The following is a 21,593-nucleotide window of genomic DNA, read 5'->3' on the forward strand; positions in this document are numbered from 1 at the left end:
ACAATAAGTAACCTTCATTTCTTCTTTGAGTGATGGTCCTTAGGTGTATTCCACACGTGAGAGATTAACAAGCAGTAGTCAAACAGGTGCAAGGACGCAGAAGTAATGGCTGATCATAGTACTGCTGTCCCCACAGCCGTATCAACAGCTGACGATTGTACCAGGGCGTACTGTCCCGTGAAAGTATGCAAAGAGCTACAAGTGGCTGCCCTACGTATCTCTACTGTAGGTACGTCTCTCAGAGATGCAGATGAAGTAGTTTGCCCCCTGGTGAAATGAGCCTTTGCTCTTTCTGGGGAGAAGAGGGGTGGGGAACTAGGTGGTAACAAAGGATAATACAAGCCAAGATCCATTTTGAAAGTCTCTGCACTATATAGGTTGACCTCTTGATCACTCTGCTATGGAAACAAATATTTAGGTGTCTTTCTACTGTCCTTTGCTCATTGCAAATAAAAGGCCAAAGCCCTCCGAATGTTCAGAGAATGCAGTCGTCTCTCCTCTTCCAAGGCATGTGATTTAGGGAAAAAATACAGATAAGTGGATGATCTGACTCGTGAAACTCAGAAACTGCCTTGGGTATGAATCTGGGGTGGAGACATAGCAAGACCTTTTCCTTATAGAAAGGTAGTATATGGTGGGCCCAATCGGAGTGGGTAATGCAGGTAGGGGCAGCATATATGTCTTCCAGGGAGATGTATGTCTCTGACCATCCTGGAGTATGAGGAGGGTCTATTGATGGAGCCAGAGTCTGTCTGGTCACCATGGCAGTCTGCTCCCTCTGGGACTGCGTCATTAACTGGTACCACCTCAGTTCCAAAGTAGATGGAAGCACCAGGAGCGGTCTATCCCATGTCTTTACCACCAGAGCCAGTGCTGGAACTGTCAGATCTGTACCCTTCCACACCACCTTCTCTTGTTGAGAAGATTTAGTCGGGCCTAAGATCTTAGCGCCCGAACACACTGGCTCTCCTGACTATGGCGAGGTTGGGGAGGGATCTCTTCTCTTTGGGACAGTCTTAGACATAGATGACTTGTCCTTATGTCTATGAGAGTGTCCTTACTCTCCTGTGAAGCCTTCTCTGTAGACTTAGCAGACAGCCTCCATTCCCAAGCTCATGCTCGGAGGAGCGCTGCCTGCTTGTTGAGGCCATGGGGAAAGTGGTTCCTAGACTGTATTTGATTGGGGCTTCACTGACTTCTCCAAGAGGTGTTTTCTGAGTCTCAGTTCCTGACCCTCACAAGTTCTGGGGAGAGTGAAAGACTGGCAGATGCTGCACTTGGAGGAAACATAAGCCTCTGAAGAAGTAAAGGCAGTGTTGATGTTTGTCACTAACAGAAAAGGAGCAAGGCCAGAAAACATAGTTTTTGAACCCTAGGACTCTGGGCATAATCCTAGACTTCCTGAGGGGAAAAGCTATCTATCTATCTATGCTATACTATAAAAACTACTATAAACTAAGCTATATATATTTCTTAAAGGAATGACGTAGCAAAAAGGAACTGAGGACATTGAAGAATCAAACTCAGACCATGCGACAGTGAGAAGCAAATGGAGAGGTATTGGCCTGCATCGCCTTTTATACCTTTGGTTTGGCACATGAGGAGAGCTACGGTGCATGCATGGGCCAATGGACACTGCTTGAAAGAAATTCCAGACCCAGACACATGGTGTGCATGCGTCTCCCACGTATGGAATATAGATAGGGACCATCACTCAAAGAAGAAATTAATCCATCTGAAAGCTTCTATGGACTACAATAAAGTACATATTTTTTTGTAAAGACTTATTTATAGAAGGTATAAGTCAACTTAATTGGCAAAAGTACCATTTGATTTAGCTTAGCTCTCAACAAGTCTTCCTCAGTAGGATTTTGTATTTGTATGCAACAGATGTTAGGATCAGGGCTGGTTCAAGAAAATTTGGCAGGCTTCTGCAGAGCTGTTCATTTCAATCCAAAGGTGCAGAATCAAATAGTCAGTGTGCTGTATGTTTCCACTCACCTGCCTCAATTCCCTCTTCTGTATCAGAGGGAGGGTGTGGGGAGATGTTTCACAGATGAGGGAAGTCAATAGGTAGCATGTCCAGAACTGATGTGGTTATTTGTGGAGGGACATATAGGGTTATTGGCTGGATGCTTTCCATTGAACAGAAGGAGGGGGCAATTATGAGAGGCTGGCCTATGGGGCAGATACCCCAATCCCCTACACGGCTCTCACTTGGCATGAACCCACTCAACCCCAAGTCAAGTGGCAAGGGAGCAGAAATCGTCATGCTGGCTTTTCAACATGTCCCTGGTGAGATGGGGCATCCCATGACTTGAGGCCACTGTTGGCTGCAGGTTTGGCAAAAATGTGTGAGACTGGTTTCTCTTAGAATATGACTACTTTAAAAAAATATGAAAAAAGATGTATTGCTACATTTTACAGCAAGGGTCCCAAGCACTGCAGCTTATACTAGCTGGTATGTTTTTTCATTGGTATAATTTAATTAATATTGAGATAGAGGTAGGAACCTCTTATGGAAATAGGCATGGAGGATTTTTTTTTTCCGTTTATAAACAGGGAATGATTCCGAGAACACAATCAAGTGAAATAAGTTCCCTAAATTATATAAATTTTTCTGACACATGCCCAAACAACATCCTCATTTTGCAATGATCACATATTTGCTAAAAGTGTGTTTCTAGATGTTTAGGGAAGCAGATGTATGTCTAATGCCAACTGTAAAGGTCCTGTTTTTATAATCCTCAGTACAATAAGAGTCAGAGATGGGGCCAATCCAAAACCCTGGGTCCAGACACCTCAGAACTTGGGAAAAGTCTCGATCCAGACAAAAGCTTTTCATCTTAGTCTTTATCTCTACTCAGACCCATGGTGACGACCTAGGGTTAAGTGCAGCCGTCTAGCGAGACAATGGGTAACGCACTGAGTATGCCAGGAAATGAAGTACAGATCCCACCAACACAAAGCGAGCATAAATCTAAACCAGGATTGTATGCAGCCTGCGGTAACCCTGGATCATACTAGTTCTTCCTGCTTTCCCACCTTCTGAACTTCCTGGCATCCTGTTTGGAGAACAGGTCTTTGTCCTTGAATTAAAACTGCTAAAGACAGCACAAACAGCACAAGCACTTCAGTGTTCATTTTACTACAGGTGGCCCCTCCGGTCCAATCAGAACGCTGAATTAACAGTCTGTTCATTTTGTCCCAACACAACTCATGCTATCAGGAGTTTAGTCATGTGAGGTGGTAGTGCCCTTTATTCCTATGGACTTGAGTGGGAGCCAGCGGCCATCAGCAACTTACAGCACTGGGCTCTGTATTCGAAGTAAAATGGCTGGTGTATGGTCAATTTTAAAGTTGCCTCAACTGCCCACAAAGTGAGGATGCCGCATCCCGATGACTCAGCCCACCCAAAAACAAACAAAAACAACTGAATTTGTTAAAGACAGAGACATGCACAAAACAAAAACACCACCCTGATTACCAGGAAGTATAGATGTCCCCCCAGCCCTGCCCCCATCGAATAAAACAATACATCTATCTCATGCCTCCAGACCCCTCTGCCAAATTCTAACTCCTACTTGAATCCAAGGAAAGGGGGGGAGGGGTTAATCATTGATTCAAGATGGCAGATAAGTCAAGAGTAGGGATGTAAAAATGGGCTGGGGATTCAAGAGAAATGCCACATGAGTCTGCCTCCACAGGTGGGGGGAAACAGCCATGATTAAAGGGGAAGGGGTTGAAAATACATCTGAGGGAAGATCTCAGTGCAAAAAGTCGTTAAAGGGCTGTGAGAGAGATCTTACAGTCAATGCCTGAGCTGTTTTGGCAACTCTCACAATTTTATCAGAAGTCTTGTAACATCTGGCATTTTTCTTAAGAGGCTTAGCTTCTGGAGTCATGTGATTACACTGCACAATAATCTCAGCTTTCATTTTAAAATGTTGTTTCTTGTCCTCATGATTGGTGAGAAAACCTTGAAAAAAAATTAGATACCTAAAAACTCAAACCAAAAAGGCAAATTAAAAAAATGATTTACTCTTTTTAAAATTCTCATAATCTTTTGGGGCCAGACTTGCGATTTTTCAATGCTTGGAGTTGGGAATATTCTGAGAGAGGGCAGGTACCAGCTGAAGGACAGTACTTTGGCCACTACACCTCTACCCCAATATAAACGATCTGATATAACACAAATTCGGATATAATGCGGTAAAGCAGTGCTCCGGGGGGGGCGGGGTTGCGCACTCCGGCAGATCAAAGCAAGTTCGATATAACACGGTAAGAGTTTTTGGCTCCCGAGGACAGCGTTATATCGGGGTAGAGGTGTATTTATAAACCAAAAAAACCCAAAGTCTTATTAATGTTTCAATAAATGTATCACAGCAGCATTCTACCAGTGCCATTCTATTTTCTTCAATAGTAATCCAATACTTATAACTCTTACTCTATCTACTTGTGAATCTGCTATGATTTTAACTAATGCACCATTTCACATGGACACGATGTGACAAATCTACTGAGCAAAATTCAGATCTGTTTTAACTTCTCTGTGGTCAAAAGTGTTACATCAGGGGGCTCTCTGTCCACAAGTCCTATAAATTCATTGTGAACAGGACCACAGTGAATGCTACAGCTAAAGAATTTATGGGCACTTTAAGCATCCTCTTTTTTTTGGAAATAGACAAGGGCAAATTTTTCAAAAGTGACTTAAGGCTCTTAAGACACTTTTGAAAATGTTGTCCTTTGTCTAATTCTTTGCCACATAACATCTCCAGCCACCCCAGAAGAAAGACAGGAGGCAATGGATGTGGTTTACTTGCCGCAACTTTATTCTCTTAACATATCTGGGAGTACCCAGCAACAAATTGTACAGTACAGGTCATCTCCTGTCCCCTAATAATTTCCACAAATCCCCAGCCTGGCCCCAGCCATCTGGTTGCTGGGACCACAACGTCCCCCATTATAGGAGATATAAGAGGCTAGAAAAGGAGAGGGTCAGCTCTTCGCTGTACCAGATGGCGTCCCAACCCCCCGCCTTCCTCAAGCTAGAAAAAAAGGGGGGGGGTATTTTCATATACAAAATGGATATGAAAAAAGTCTGCAAACTAAATGCCTTGTCTATCCTTACGCTCCAATTCATGGTCCCACTGGAGCTAGTGAGCCCATGCACAGGAGTAGAGATTAGAGCAGTAGAAACGCTCAAGATTAGGTTCTAGAACCTATCACCCCCACTAAGAGCTCCCTCACACCATAAAGGAGTACACATTTTCCATTTGGAGTTAAGGAAGCTAACAAAATAAGTATGAAAATTAAAAGGGGGTGGGGAGAGAAAACAGATCATAAGAACGTTATAACAGCCATGCTGGGTCAGACCAGCGGTCCATCTAGCCAAGTATATCCTCTCTTCTAACAGTGGCCAGTTCCAGCTTCTGGCAGTTTTTTCACTGTTTATACTAGTAAATGGCACTTTCTGTAGTGCTCTAGCAAAATCCTGCAAAAGCCTGCCCACTTGAATTCCCTTACAGTGCATGCACTCACATGCGCACAAGGAAACACTGCCCCCTAAATCAGCAAGATATTTCTTTTGCAAGCCAGTTGCTTTGCATGCTCAGAGATTTATTTCACCAAAAATGTGAAAAGCATTTTCCTCATCATGGAGAATTATTTGCATGTCCAGCAGTACTCACCTTGAAATGCAAGAGGTCAAGAATGATTTAAAAAAAGAAGTTGCTAACTAGATCTTGACCAGATATAGCTGTTGCCATCTAAAGTGCCAAGAACCCATAGCTTAATGAGTTCCCAATTACACAGCTACCCTATACAACAAAAATCAGCATTTCAAGAGCTGAACTGAACCAGTACTCTGAAATTACAATCAGTTACAACAAGCCTCATTTTTTCTAACGATTTCTTCTTCCAAATATTGCCAATAGGCTCTGAACCAAAATAATCACTTTATGAATCAATGGCACAATTTTCAGAAGTGCTGGGTATCTACAACACCCACAAAAGGAGCTGGGAGACACTAATGACCAGCACTTCTTAAATGTCCACAGTACTTGTCCGAGTTTTCAATTTGTGCTAAGCCTGCAAATACAGGAGGTTGTTTTGCTGGGTTTTTATTTTTGGTTGGGGAGACGGGGAGATTTAAGACAACTGTTATTTACCTTTCTGTAGTGGTCAGTATTGTTTTTTCCCTTCAGTATTGCCTATGCCTTCTCATTTCCACAGCAGGACAAAATTCTGCAAACAGGGCAGGTGGAAGCTATTGTGTCCTTGGTTTCTAACCTGGTATACTTCAGCCACAACAGTTCTAGAAGGCAGTGAGGAAAAGGAAAACTTGGCATCTCAATAATAGACACAGTCACTTCTCTAAAACCTAGTTCAAGATTACATGTCTCAGAATGTCATTTCTTAAGAAGGAGGGATATCGGAGTAGATTGCTCTATTGGGTCTTTCAGCATGCAAAATGTAAATCTGTTGTAGAGGCTACAACCCAGCTGACTTCCATGTACATGACTAGTTCTAAATTTGTCCCTTTAAAATGGATATAGTCTGAACCGATTAACCTTTCCCTGGTGCCACTTGTGACAATGTACCCTCCAGACTGCAAGTGAATGTTAGGACCCTTTCATAAGGAAAGAGTGTATCTAATTTCATAGGGATGGAACCAAACTGGTCCTATAGAATTTAATAGAAAATTAGATCCCTTTTATCATATCCAAGGGAAACAATTCTCTCTAGGTCTTTTCCTTAAAGGTTTGCTCATCAGGTCTTACTTTTAAAGAAACTGGGCCAAATCATCCCTGCTGTAACTTCAATGACGTCAATGGAGTTACAGCAGGGATAAAACTGGGCCATTATTTTTATGTCCATGAATTATGTGCCCACTAAGAACAAAATCAGGTTAAGTGAATGTATCTAAAACCTATCCTGCAGAGACAAATTAACATCTATATGTAGAATGTATTTTCACCAATTCTATTTCCTGCTACGCATTTAGAGCTATATAAATTTTATGTCAAATTTGACTTCTTTAGCACTGAGCTACAATGCAAGATTAAAGTGACAAGCGGCATTCACACTTTATATCCTGTTTTGATAAAGAAAAGTACCAAGAAAATCTTTACCAGGAAAAGGTCTTTAAAGAAAACTGCAAATGTCAAGAAAAAGCACCACCACCAACAAATACTGACACAAAGAATTCCCAGTAATTGTTGGTTACTCTAAAGAGATGAAGTAAGTGAAGTAATATTATTTTATTGGATCAACTTCTGTTGGTGGAAAAGAAGAGTTCTGTGTAGCTCAAAAGCGTGTACCTTCTGTCACCAGAAGCTGGTCTCAAAAAAGATATTACCTGACGACCTACTTTGCCTCTTTCATATCCTGGGACCAACACAGAGAAACTTGCAATGCAGTAGCCAACATAAACATCACACTCTGCATATCAGGCAGTAATAAAGCCCAATAGCCTTGCTGTGATCCCTTGTCTCTTAGTAAATCCTAACAGGATTAAATATAAATATCAAAACTAACAACATGAAACGGTAGTTTAAACACCAACAATATTCTCCTGTGAATACTCGTTACCAGAAAGTCTCAAACACCGACACAGAAGGGGGAGACAAAAACCAGGCAGATGGATGAAACAGGCATTTACTTGGATAACAAAAACAAATAAATCATGGCTCAGCACGAGAGAGTTTCTATCTACTAGTAAAAACCAGCATAGGTTTTCAAAACACTAAATCGTACAGCTCTCCTATAATGCATTCCCCCTGCACCTCCTACCACATTCTCTACAGCATTAGATATTGCTGACTACCTAAGGCAGAGTACTGGACTAAACTGACCACAGGATGTGTCAGACCTGATAAGATCTATAACCAAAATTTTTCAGAACTCCATATTCAAAGGTCTGACTGGTGCACATTAATGCATTTGAGTAAATTTACTCATGTGGTAGTGCCACTATGGGCATGGTAAGAGTTACTCAGATGCATAAATATTTGCAGAATTGTGTCCTTATGCTTTTAAGGATAAATGGATTACTTTTCAGAAGCATCCATAAATGCCAGTGAGGTCAGCAGGAGCTGCAGGTGCTCATCACCTTTGGAAAATCAAGTCACTTTTCTTTAGGTGCCTAGCTTAGAATATTTCTGCCCCCAAGTCCCTAGACGAAGCTCTGGTCAGAAAAGAATGGTCTTATTTGGGATGGTCTTTTTTCTATAGTTTTCCCATAATAATAATAATATTTTTCCCACAACAACCCAGAATAGTTCAATTTAATTTCCACACACACACACACACACACACACACACACACACACACACACACACCCCAAAGCCTTGGAATCAACATAACTTGAGCTGGAAAACATGCAACCTTCCTCAGCCTTTATTTACAATATCACAAACCACAAGGGAAGGATCTGGCCAAGTTTCGCAGCTGGAATGGGAACGGCAGAAGAGAGCATGCTCTACTTTTTGCAACCGTGATATTTTACATATTGAGGAGGGGATGATATGAATCTGTGGAAAGGGTGGAATCAGAGGCCCCAATCCTGTAATCAGATCCCCACAGGTATATCTTTATGACCACTGAGTCCCACTGAAATCAGTAGGGCTTTGTATGTGCAGATCTGATTGCAAAACTGGGGCCTGATATGCTTTTGGGGGGGGTGGGGGTTGTTGGCTTTGTTATTGTTATCTGTAAAAGAGAGATGCAGACGTCTGTTTTCATGTTCTTAAATGTTTGATTGTAATGAGTTCTATAATTACCTCACCCTCCAAACACAAGTATGACAAAGGTGCAAAAAAAATAAAAATAAATAAAAATACAACCACCCCTAAACAAAATTCACAATAGAACCTCAGCCAAAAATTAACAAATGAGAGAGAGAGAGACACACACACACACAGATGAAGAAAGTTCACATCTATAGAGAGTTACACCAGTAACAGGAAACTACTGTCAGTTGATGTTGCGGTTAGAACCACACCAGTGTCGTCAGCTCTTTCCTCCCCGTTACACTGGGTGTCCAAACAGCTCATCACACCTAGTGCTTTTACTGCGACAATGAGAAGGGGGGAATAAGTTAAACACACCCTTATTTCCACTAGAGATTTAAAAACATCAGTGCAGGCTGAAGTCATGGTCTTTTAAAGAGAGGCACCCTGTACCTGATTGCTCACCTCTGCTGAGAACTAATACCATACCCAATTCAAGTTGCTCATAATCCACTTCCCTTACCACAAGTTATCCACACTCGCGTCTCTCCTATTACCGACTCCTTTCTCCTCTCCCGCCACTGTAACTCAACAGCTGCCGTGCTAACACGCACTACCTTTAAACGCTTTTAAAATTGCAGTTCTCTCCAATCTCGCTGAGCTGCATCTCCACACAGAGTCCGGTTCTCTGTCTTTTGGAGAGTGGCTGTTGCCCAGCTCTCTGAAGTGTTATCACCTTGATCTAACTCTCCTCGTAAAATGGCTTGCGATACTTCATATAAAAGATTCTACATAAAAATAGATTGTGTTGTATTGATCCGTTCATCCGCCTTTAGAGTCATCTTCTAAAGTGGCCTACAATTCTCATGCTATGGGTGATGCTCAGACCACTTTCCTCAGACCACATAACTCTAAGACTCTTGCTTAGTACAGCACATGCCAAGGGTTAGATTCAGCCCTGGTTTACTCCCACATAGAGGCCCAGGGCTCTACAGGGAAAGCTTGCTGCAGGGTTTGTTCAGGCAACCCAACTCAGCTGTGCCCACCTGCTTTACTGGGGGCTTAGGGCAACAGTGAAGCCCAAAGAAGAGGCGGTGCAGGCTGGAAAAGGGGGCACAACCAGGATATATGGGGAGGAGTCAATTCAGGTGTAATTTATACTTCCCTTTGCAGGGTGGTTCTATGCATTGTTGTTTTAAGACATGTGAATTGCCCAGAGGGGGCACTGCTTCCCCAGAGTACAACAGCCCTGCCTCCAATTAGCCCTTCCTGCCCCCCACCACCACCTCACTCCTGCTGCCCCTTTCCACATAACCCTCCACACCTGGTCTGTCATCCCTCCACACTCCCTTCCTGTGCACCAGCTCCCAACTGCCCTCTCACCCAACGGAGGTAGAGGCAAAGACTAACCAACATGAGTATGAGGGAGGGGAACATTCACGTTTCCTCCCCTCTGAGGCTCAGGGAAGGGTGGAAGGGCAATGAGGAAATTCTGTCCCTCAGAACAGGTAGGAGCAAGGGAGCAGGGGGACAGGTTAGGCTGCTGGTGCAGCAGGCACTCTGTACCAGCAACCTCTATCCCCTAGCACAGGTGCTGCCTCCCAGCTGGCTTCTTCCCGTCTCTATGAGGGGCTCAAGCCCCATCACAGGTCCTGGAGGCACCACACATGGACATTCAGCCTGTACATCCACAGAGCCAGCTCTGTCCTTGTGAATCAAGCCCAGTTCTTGTATTTTAATTATAATGCCCCCATGGATGTGGGATATGGTTTCTCTCAGGTGCCGACCCTGTAAGGTTCTGAGGGCAGTGGGGGTGGAAGACCCTCAGCACCTCAGAGGAGCAGCCTTAAGGGAGCTTCCTCCTCCTCCTCCCGCACATTATTTGCTCTGTTTGGCAGTCTGGTCACAAGTCCCTCAGGGACTGAAAAGCAGAAGTCTGGCACAGGGACAATGTAGAGCACAGTAGGAAAATTACCCAGTGCTTGCATCCAACTGCTCCTAGTTCTGGCCAATGCCATTTAGAACTTTGTTTTCATGAGTGCCGCATTCACCATCAAATTTTAAAGCCAATTTTATTCCCTTATGTACTTAACCTGCCGAGCCATAGACATTGCTCCTTTCAGCTTCCTAGCGACCTGCCCTGCACGGCTTCATTTTGCTCCGTGTAAAGGTAGCATTTCCTTGCTCTCTGAGTAACTGACGACCAATTTTGTGTCTGTTTTACAGAGAAACACTCAGCCCTCTTGATACATTAATCCCTTCAGGAGAGTGAAAAGCATGGGGCTAAGTCCACAGGGCAAAGTTAACCCTGAAAATGGGATGAGACTGCATTTACCTTCCTTTGCTTGTCACTAGTTTACAGAGTCACATTCTTCTCCATTACACGGCCCAGAGGAGAGCAAAGGAGCAGGAACTAGGACATAAAGTGTTTTAAACTCACGGGAAGTGAGAGCAGAGCCAGTTCCTGCCCTTCCGCCAAGCAAGTGGAGGACCTTCTATGCCTCCACCACACAGAGGAGGCTCAGGGGAGGCTCTTCTCAGGGCCCTGTGGATAGGAGTGAAAATTTGTGCTGCCAAGAGCATTAACCCTGCTGTTAAGCTGCTAACAGTGGTATTTACTCCCAGAGAGACCCTCCATGTTTCCTACTGCATGGCTGCGGTAGGGAGGGAGACTCCAATGGCAGCATGGCTCTCTCAGGAGAGAAGCTGGGTCCCAGAGAGGCTCAAGCCTTCTGCAGGGTTAGGAACAGTTACCATACCAGTACCTGGCCCCACAGACTTTCTGGGGAGTATCAGACGGAGATGCTCCAAGGTGAATGCTGCTCCATTTCCTGGGCTCTCTGTCCCTCTCCCTGGGTTTTATGCCAGTACAATACTAAGGATACCACGTGGCCCTTCATCTTCAGTGACTTCTGGTTGGGGCACCCAAGTGCTAGTTCAAGGCCAGATTACGCTTTCACTCGCAACTGTGAACATTCAGAATAACTACAATGCCTTGAGCATGTGAATCTAGAATCACTGAAAGATACTTGTACTCCTCAGACTGGGTACTCTCACAACTATACTTGTCTATCCTGTGCCTGCTTCCAGCTGCTCTTGAACTGAAGGTCAGCAGCCCCGAATTTTAGTCTACAACAGCAGAATGCAAGATTGCAGCACCCTAGACATCATTCCAAAGGGAAACTTTGACTGGAGATAAAAGTTAAACCATTTTTGATACAAATTTTAATGGGTTCAGGGAGAATGGGGTAAGGGAAGTGGGAAAATACAACAGTCATGAATAGTCAAAAGGGTATCCTGAGGCCACACCTACTTTCAAGTAAATTAGCTGAAGAACACCTGTTCATTTGCTAGTTCCATAAGCAGTTTTAGAAATATGAGTCAGGACAGCAAAACTAACATGAAGGACATTTAATGAAAATCACCAAATATTTAAAATAAACATTAAAAGGAACACATCACAAGGTTAAATCACAATGTAATTACAATGTACTATGTCATTACAAAAAACAAAAATGTCTCTTGATACCTTTAATTATCCAAACAGAAAAAAATTCCAACTTCTCACCATTCATGCTGTTTGTATGGGGTTTGGGGGGGAGGTGCTGCATTTCTGTCAGCTTGGAAAATGAACATGAGCCTGTCAATTTCTGGATTACTTGCACTTGCTTTCTGGATTACTTGCACTAAAACAATATTGCAGTATTCAGGTTCCAAACACTGCCTGGTTTAAATTTAAAATAAAATACTTACATTCACTGATTTTTTAAAAAAGAAGAAAAATGAATATATTTGTATGAGGGTTATTTTTTAAAATATATTAGGTCTAAATTTGCGGAGTAACCTATTTGGTAGCGTCCCTTTAACGAACCCACTTTACAAACTTAAGAGAGCTCTGGGTGTTGACTGAGCAGAAACAAAAGCACAGGTTCACTCAGCAAAAGTTTTCTTCAAAAGGAGAACAATTATAACCAGAAAACACACACAAGTTAACTCAGCACAGGACAACCTACTCCTGTGACCCTAGGCACGGAGTCTGACCTTCCCAAAGGCTACCCAAGCAGCCACTCTTTGAACTTCCGTTGTATAGCCCTTCCTCTGAGGAACCTGAGCTGAGGCTAACCGCTTGTTCCCCAGAGATGGTTGCCATTCCCCACAGTAGTGTACGAATGGTGGTTTGTTTGTTTTTTAATAGAAAGAGAACTGCAATTCAATGGAACTGTCAGAACATACCGTACGTATGAAATCTCTCTGGATGCTTCTGAATGCAGGAGGGAGTCAACGCAGCATTGCTGACGTAGGATGTCACTGTTGGTCCACATATGTCAACATCCTAGAGAAAATAAAGAACATGTACTTAACGACCATGCCGCTGGGAAATTAACAGCAAGAGTGAAGTTATGCCATGCAAATAGCTCCTGTACAAACAACATGAAGCTATAACCTTTTATAATTGTACATCATAGTTCTCTGCAGACATCCCTCCAGTATGTTAGAAATTCAATACGTGATAGTAGGCGGTAACAAGCACCTTAGGGATTTCAGCTCATTCCAAGCCATGAGTCATCGTAATCTCTAACTCATGGAAATTTAAATTAAGAAAAAAAATATTGCACTGACCACTACCATGTGCTCTCTTTGCATAAGATAATCATAATCCCCCATGCAAGGTTACCAGTTCACGCAGGGTGCTGAATGATGTAAGTGCACAGATATTTAGCATGGATGTTGATGAAGAAAAAATTCACATAGCAGCAGTCTACTAAACAGCTCCTCTGAGATGAGGCAGGACCCCTTGCTTTAGGAGTGGGAAGGGAGCTGGAACTGCATTTATAGAAGCTATTCACTTCCACAGGCAGGGGAGGAGTAAGGAAAAATAGCACCTCCCAGTACCACTACAGAGAGATGGTTCTTTTCCCCTAGTATTGCAAGAGGAGCAGCACGGTGAAAGGGGAGTGGGCTAGGCTACCAGGGGAAGTGAGAGTTTTCAGTGCCCCATCTCTCTGTAGTGGTACTGGGAGGTGCTATTTTTCCTTACTCCTCCCCTGCTGTATTGGGGCAGAGATGGGGAATTTATATCCGAGACACTGCCCCTTCTACCTCCCTACCCCAGCCTGTGGTTACTGGTATCCTGGCCCCTCAGGCTGTCTTTGCCCGGAGAGCTGAGAGAGGTCTATAAGGAACATAATAGAACAATTATATCCTAAGTAGCTCATGCAGTTTGCTTAATTATGGCAAGTGGCCTATTACCTTTTTAAAAAGATTCCTTTGGGTGGACTCTCAGCATTGATTTTAACCACTGTAGATCATTTTTAAGGCATGCTTTTAAAGTGCCTGATCAGTACATCAGATCACACACACACACAACCCTCCCCTGTCCTGCTGATCCTCACTCCACTGGCTTCTTGCCCCTTCCCACATTAGAATCAAGCTCACTATGTCTCTTCAAAGCCCTTCAAAACCTTGGCCTCACCCACACCTCTGCTCCTGACTCCTTCCTTAATCCCTTTCTTCCAGAGGCAGCCAGCACAGACCCTGACAAAGGCTCCTAGCAGTGGACAGTCCAGAGAGGGGAGGGAAGACAGCAATGACACCAGGCATCTGCACGCATCTGCCTTTGCCAGAAGGCCCACAGCCAGCCACCACCACCTCAGAGGTGGGTGTGGCCGTGAGGTGGTGTAGCCAGGCCTGCCAAGGGAGTGGTGATGCACCAATTCAGTGCATCCACACAGCAGCCCCCATTAACTGGCCTCCTGTTAAAGCTGCCTTACCTCAGCAGAACCTCCAGGGGAGCAGTGGAAACATTATCCCTTTGAGCTTGGGTGGTGCCCAACTGCCCTTTCCAGCACTGGGAGTTGTAACTTGTGCCAACGCAGGTGATTCTGGCCCCTATCCTGGACTCTAAGCCCCTGCGTTACATAGCAGGAGAAAAAACACTTCATGGCAGTGCAAGCGTTTCCCCAACACACACACTCACAGCAGAGATACATGGGCGCCCCCTCCCCCCCAAAAAAACTCCTGTAGATCAAGCATAAAGTAAAACCTATCCTGGCAGGTTCTACCTTGGAACACACGCCTACAGAGCAGACTACATACATGCACAGCATCTTGGAGACCGGAACATGGATTACAAGCCAGAAGGCAGGATATACGGAGTCAGGCGTGGAATCACTACACTGTGCACTATTTAGCTGACCCTGCCATGGCTAATAGGGTTGATTTATACCTTACCAAAATAGATCTGAATTGCAGTTTACTCTTGTACCTTCATACAAAGCTGTTCAACGTGCTTGCGAGGGTCACAGTTACACAGGAGAAAGAGCAAGCATGAACAATGTTTCAGGTCCATTAGTCTCAGAGTCCTCACAGACAGCAAACAGCCAGACAGCTTAAAATATATTTAGTCCTCAAATGCTTATTAACGTCATCTGACGATTCACAGCTCAGTTGGTCATATGGAGCCCAAACACCACTTCTGCCTTCCCAGCACAGATAAAAACGCTACAACAATTCGACAGCACATTATTTAACCTATATACAAACCTTTGGTATTGTGACTATTATTAAAGGATGAAATTTGACTTAGAAATTGAGCTGCAGCTCTGGCAACATGGCATAGTGGTCAGACAACAGGACCAATAGTCAGGCAGTCCCAAATGCTAACCTTGGTGCCAACAAAGAAACATCTATTGATAGATTTCAGCTTCAGGCTTGCCAGAATCTGATACCAGACAAAAGTCGACAGGAATTACCTCCTGACCTCATTGGGGAGGCTTGATTTAAATTAAAGTGATTTAAATAAGCAAGCAGGAAACCTTGTGATTTAAATCATTTTAATTTTGTTTTGCATTTGTATATAGTCCAAAAGAAAGGTCTGTTCTGCTTGACTGTCATGACCATTCAAATATGTTGATTTGCAACGCAAATATAGCCTTTATACTACATGTTGGTACTTCTTTTTGCTAATCAAGTTTACACTGTACCTATACATATTTTATTTAAGGAATTATGTAGCTTAATATACATTTGTTCAGATTCTTAATTTTTACATTTTTTATCATGTTAAAAAATATATCATTCACCGTTTTCTATTTACGTGACTAGATGGTAATTTTTTTACTCCTGATTTCTTTCACACTTGCATTAGGATGAAAATTTTAATTCAATTAAAAATGCACAAAAGCAGCATTTTAAACTAGTTTTTATGAGTTAAATAAAACTACCTTAAATGTGCTAGATACATAAAAAATATTTATCAAATTATGCCTTGCATTTTAAACTAACCGAGTTATTAAATAAAGGAAATATCATCTACAGTTAGTAAACTGACTAACTTGTTTCTGGTCACCATGAGCCAGATTTTCAAAAGTGTTCAAGTGCCTGAAGGTTCAGATAGGCTCCTAGTGGAATTTTCAAAAAGTGCCTAAACAGAGTAGGTGCCTAACTCCCATGGGAAGCACTTTTTGAAAATCCTATTAGGTGCCTCTCTGCCTAAATACCATTGAAAACCTGGTGCCATGTCCTTCACATTTTTAGAATTAGTAGACCTCATCCTCTCCCACCTGGTTTTTATTCATAGATTGGATGAGAAAAAATGAGCATACCTGCTTTTTCAACTCCCTATCAGCTTCTCAAGTTTGAATTAACTAGTCCACATAAAGAAAATATTCTTTCTGCACCTGCTAACTAAAATGAAACCAAAAGAAATTAAGGCAAAAGCTTTTCTGCACAATACTTCTTCAAAGTACTTACATTGGAAATTAAATACCGGCTTCCCTCCATTGTAAAGACTGAAAATAACTGAGATACTTACTGAATACAGTACAGGACACTGTGACATAGCTTGAATTGACCTCAAAAGTTAAAGATTCCCCCACCCCGTTATTCTGTACATAATTTTAAAAAGGAGCACCCTTTAATTCATTAAAATTTGCAGAAGGGTGCTGCAATTTTTTTAAAAATTTAAACAATTAGTAGATTATATTAAGTTTAAGCCTTTACATAGCTTGTCATAATTTCAAATTTAATTTTAAACAGGTTTATTTTTAAAAAGATAAATGTATTTAATTTAAAAAACCCAAGTTCAATATGAAAATGCTTTTTTTCATTTAAAATAACAATCATCGACTTTTATCCACTGCATCTTCATTATAAAGACATACCATGAGTGTGTCTTCTTAAACACATAGATCTAAATTAATTCTTGCTGCAACCATGAAGTCTTTAGTGGAGTTGCATCAGAGAGACATTTGAGCCAAGGTGGCTCACACCAAGAATAAAAAGGAAATGCTAATACATGATAGCATATTTACTGACCACCGATTAGGAGCCTGATCCAGAGAGGTACTGAGCAATCGCAACTCTCTCAGACTTCCATGGGAGTTGGGATTGCTCAGCACGTCTTAAGATTCTCACACACACACACACACACACACACACACACATACACATACACTTAGGTTCAAAAGCATCATACCACCATGCAGAAGACGATCAAAGCAGCTTTAGTAGACAGATTCATATGTAAATACATTTTGCAGTTAGGATGAGGTGCCACCCAGCAGGTGGTGAGTTGCTCATTTTTAGCACAAATGTTGAAAACGCTGCACTACACTAATAGAACTGGCATTTATCTTTCCATGGAAGCAGACTAATTATAACATTCTTTTGGCTGGCTTCTGAAGGCCTGTCTACTTAACTGATGTGTTGTGCTGCAGTTCTCAGTTGTTCCCCCTAAGAGATATCATAAGTGTCACACACAAGTACTTTTTATTGGGGAACGGGTGGCGTTCCCACCCTGAACAGAACAAATACAACAGGGTATACCAGTGGCTCTCAACCTTTCCAGACTACTGTACCCCTTTCAGGAGTCTGATTTGTCTTGCATACCCCTAAGTTTCACCTCACTTAAAAACTACTTACTTACAAAATCAAATACAAAAGTGTCACAGCACACTGTTACTGAAAAATTGCTGATTTTCTCATTTTTACCATATAATTATAAAATAAATCGATTGGAATATAAAAATTGCACTTACATTTCAGTGTATAGAGCAGTATAAACAAGTCACTGTCTGTATGAAATTTTAGTTTGTACTGACTTTGCTAGTGTATTTTACGTAGCCTGTTGTAAAACTAGGCAAATGTCTAGATGAACTGATGTACCCCCGAAAGACCTCTGCATACCCCAGGGTTACACATACCCCTGGTTGAAAGGCACTCGGGTATACCATGGACCAAATATTTATTTGGATTATGGCAGCGCTTACAGTTCCAAGCCAAGATCAGGGCCCAACGTAGTACAGACCTACAACAAGAGACGCAGTCCCTCCCCAAGGAGCTTACAATCTAAATAGAGAAGACAAAGGGTGAGAGGGGAAATAGAAGCACAAAGAGGGAAAGCGATTTGCCATGGTCAGGCAGCAGATGACTGGAAGAGCTCGGAACATAACCAAAGACTCCCAATTCCCATTCTGGTACCCTATACACAACACTACATTGCATCCCAAGTTTGGTCCCCACCTGACATTTGGCTTTATCATTCATTGAAACAAATATAACAATACACCATAAGCCTCAGCCTTGTCCCTATGCTTGGCCGTTCCTAGGGTTTCCCTGCAGAAGCCTCTGTGCCCTAGTTCCCTGTGCCTAGAAGGGCACTTTCACCTTCCTTTTAACCAGAGTTAACAAACCACACCTGCCACAATCAGTCAGTAGCTTTAGGCAGGGCTTTAGCATGTGATAACAGGGTGGGTCAACAGAAGAGCACTGCCACACTGCTACTGAGAAAGGAGTGGGGAGAGAGAGGAAGAAAAATCCCTGTTCTGTTTCTGCATACCCATAAGAGTGGACACAGTGCAATTTTCCAAGGGTAAATGAACTGTTGAAATAGTTCCAAACAATGCAATTGTTATAGCCCAGTCTAATGATTTTGTACAATCTATAATAATACATGTTACATCCTCACAGAGGTCAGCTGCTGCCAAATACTGTACATACACAATTTGCAAGCGACATTCTCTGGCTGGGTATTCACAGTAGTTGCCTACCCTGAAATGAAAGGGCTTTCCCGTCTTATCAGACCTTTAACTGGTCCTAACGGCCCATATCCGGCTGTAACTAGGTAAGCTGCTGCCAGCACTTTGGCTTTTTGTTTAAAAAAGGAATAAATAAATTCAAAACCAAAAATCACCTTGTATTCAGAATATGCCAGGGAACAGGTGCAGTTTATAACAAGAAAGTTAAATCTAGCAATTAATGCAGAAATAATATGAGGTGCACTGAAAGGGATGTTTCCAGTTCTTCCCTCCCCAATGTCAGTTGCATCTGGATCCTTTACTGTGCTGCTGCGGTTACACACTTTAACTAACAGAGATGCTTCTGGTTTCACCCATAAAGGGCCTGAGCCAGGAGAAAATATACACAGACTTCAGGAAAATGCCAGGTCTGAGAGACTGAAGGTACTGGTTGGGCTGCAGGCGGATCTATCCAAGGGAAAGGACGTGATGCTGCACAAGGCCAAAAAGGGAAAGGGGGGTGGAGTGGAGAATGACAAAGCAGCTCGGGGAAGGGAAGAGGAGCTCATCTAGCCGTGCACTTTACTTCACTGCAAGGCAACCCCATATCCTGGACCTCTCTGCCCAACTACAGCTATGGAGCCCAAGAGAGTTACTGCACACCTGGGGATGGAGTGACACCCTGTGTGTGGCCTTCAGAGAGGGAATACAAGTGGGCCCCCCAAGGCTCCTGTGGTAAATTTGTTTACACAATTACGAGGAGGAAGGTCTTTCTTTCCTTGGTGGAGTGAGATTATTCAGACACCCCTCACCCCCGCCCAGGCAGGGCTCCTCACCCTACCATCCTCGCATGGAGTTTCCCCGTCACTTTGTTTGAGGAAGGAAGCAGCTGGGTGAGGAGAGCTCTCTGCTTGGCTGAGCACCAGGGCAGAGATGTCATCCAGGGACAGCTCTTTGGACTGTGCAATGCCTACGATGACACTCAGCATTCACATGGCATTTTCATTCTCGAAGTTCCTTGCAAACAGTAACCAGCCCAGTACCCTGGCAAGGTAGGCAAATGGTTATCCCATTTTACTGATGGGAAAATGGAGGCCAAAAAGGTTAGCAATGGGCCCAAGGTCAGTGATGGAGTCTGCATCAGAGCAAAGATCAGAACCCAGCAGTTCCTGTCTTCCGGCCTTGTACTCAGAGCACTGTTCCTGACCTCTCGTAAAACGAATGGCAGAGAGCCAAGTTTGTGCTAGGCTGCACGGAGACACACTAAAGTCGCCATATCTATATCACATGGACTTCGGCAATACTCAGCATCTCAAAGGAGGAGGCCCCACGTACATCCTGACTTAACTCCCCTGGTCCTTGTGTTCTCATTATGGCAGGAAGAACTTGTATTTAATATTATGAGAGCCTGCTATAAGCTGCAGCCAGTGTGTTTAAAACCCCACCTTCCAAAATGGACACTAGCCTTTGGGTCCCTCTGTTGCCATGCCCCTACTAGAACAATAGCAACTGCTCCACATAGGCCTAGTGAGAAGGCCAGTTACAGTCTCACCATACACAGTGGACTTCACCACAGAGATCTGCCATAGCTGTCTGTCTAATGTTAGTTTAGGAACTACCACAAAAGGGTGGGAAAAATCCTCCCAAGGGGGAGCATCCTCAATGGGGGTCGCAGACACTGAGATTCCGAAGGGCCAAGCAATTGAGGAAGCTGCTTTCTGCTGGATGAGGGCTTTGCATTTGTTCTCACTCAGGGAACCTCATGTTTTATACATGAAAATGTTATCGCCCCAAGTACACATTTCTAAAAGATCTGCTCTGGCTGGTACATGCAGCTTCCTTTTAGGAAGGCTTTTTTAAATTTAAAGTTTATTTTAATCTGCTGATTTTTAACTATTTTCTGATCACTCTCTCTAGCTGGGTATGTTTAAAGCAAAGAACTCCTCAACAGCTCCAGCCCCAGCCCCTTTCCAAATACACGTGGCAATTAAAGCAGAAGTGGTAACTACTGCACAGCATATTTCAGTTGAAACGAGAAGTCTCAAAAAAAGAAAAAAAAAACCCACAACCACATTTGATCAGGACCTGACAGAGAGGAAATAAAGACTGTCTGGGTTTAAATAATATGCTTCAAGAGAGGATACAGAGAGCTTTTCCATCATGTTCTACAAATGAATTGTAGTCTCCCTGTATAGATGAAACCCATAATCCACAATAATATTCAGGCTTTCACCTTTATTCTCTGTTTTATCAGAGCTCATCTGCTGATCACCCATGAGCTCCATGGAATAGCGCTTTATATTTCAGTGTCAACACAGAAGTGCCATGGTAATGATTGAAAATATTTACATATTGCCTCACTGATTGGTTCTTTTGACCATCTGGCTAGTCTGCATTTTAAAAGGGTTTTAAAAATACAGTATATATTATTTTTGAAGTGGATTCTTGCACACTGTTTAGGTCCAGGTAGAGCATCACACATGAATCCATCCCTGCTGCAATTCTTAATCCTAAATATTAAAGATTGAAAATTTATAAATTTCACCTCAATTTTAGCTGAAATAATAATTTACTTATTTTCCTAACCGAAAATGAGTGCTCAGCACCTACCAGAATGAACAGATGTGCCAGTTCAGCAACCATGTCTCATTTTTAATGAGGTAAATGGTGTCATCTTTTGGACAACTGATGAGTCAAATGGAAACACGTCATTTAGGTTTGTCACAATTTGCTAGCTTTCATTATTTTACAGATTAAGAAATAATTTTATAGAAAGGTTTTCTTCAAGAGTCAATAGCTCATAGTATCTTAAGAACATTAGGCCCCAGTGCTGTCATTTGTATT

The 21,593-nt window shown here is 42.8% G+C and overlaps 1 protein-coding gene across 7 annotated transcripts in view; it reads right to left on the bottom strand.

Moving 5' to 3' along the window:
- PITPNM2 (phosphatidylinositol transfer protein membrane associated 2) overlaps positions 1 to 21,593 on the bottom strand; it is a 205,022-nt gene that overhangs the window by 170,420 nt on the left and 13,009 nt on the right. For 6 of the 7 annotated variants that reach the window (XM_034791626.1, XM_034791625.1, XM_034791623.1 and 3 more), the window contains exon 2: positions 12,967 to 13,066. The gene's annotated coding sequence lies outside the window, so the exon portion shown is untranslated. Of the gene's footprint in view, positions 1 to 12,966; positions 13,067 to 13,177; positions 13,243 to 21,593 lie in introns of those variants that run through there. The other variant, XM_034791618.1, reaches the window with a different exon arrangement.

The sequence above is a fragment of the Trachemys scripta genome, chromosome 15, assembly GCF_013100865.1.
Source record: "Trachemys scripta elegans isolate TJP31775 chromosome 15, CAS_Tse_1.0, whole genome shotgun sequence".
Lineage (NCBI taxonomy): Eukaryota > Metazoa > Chordata > Testudines > Emydidae > Trachemys > Trachemys scripta.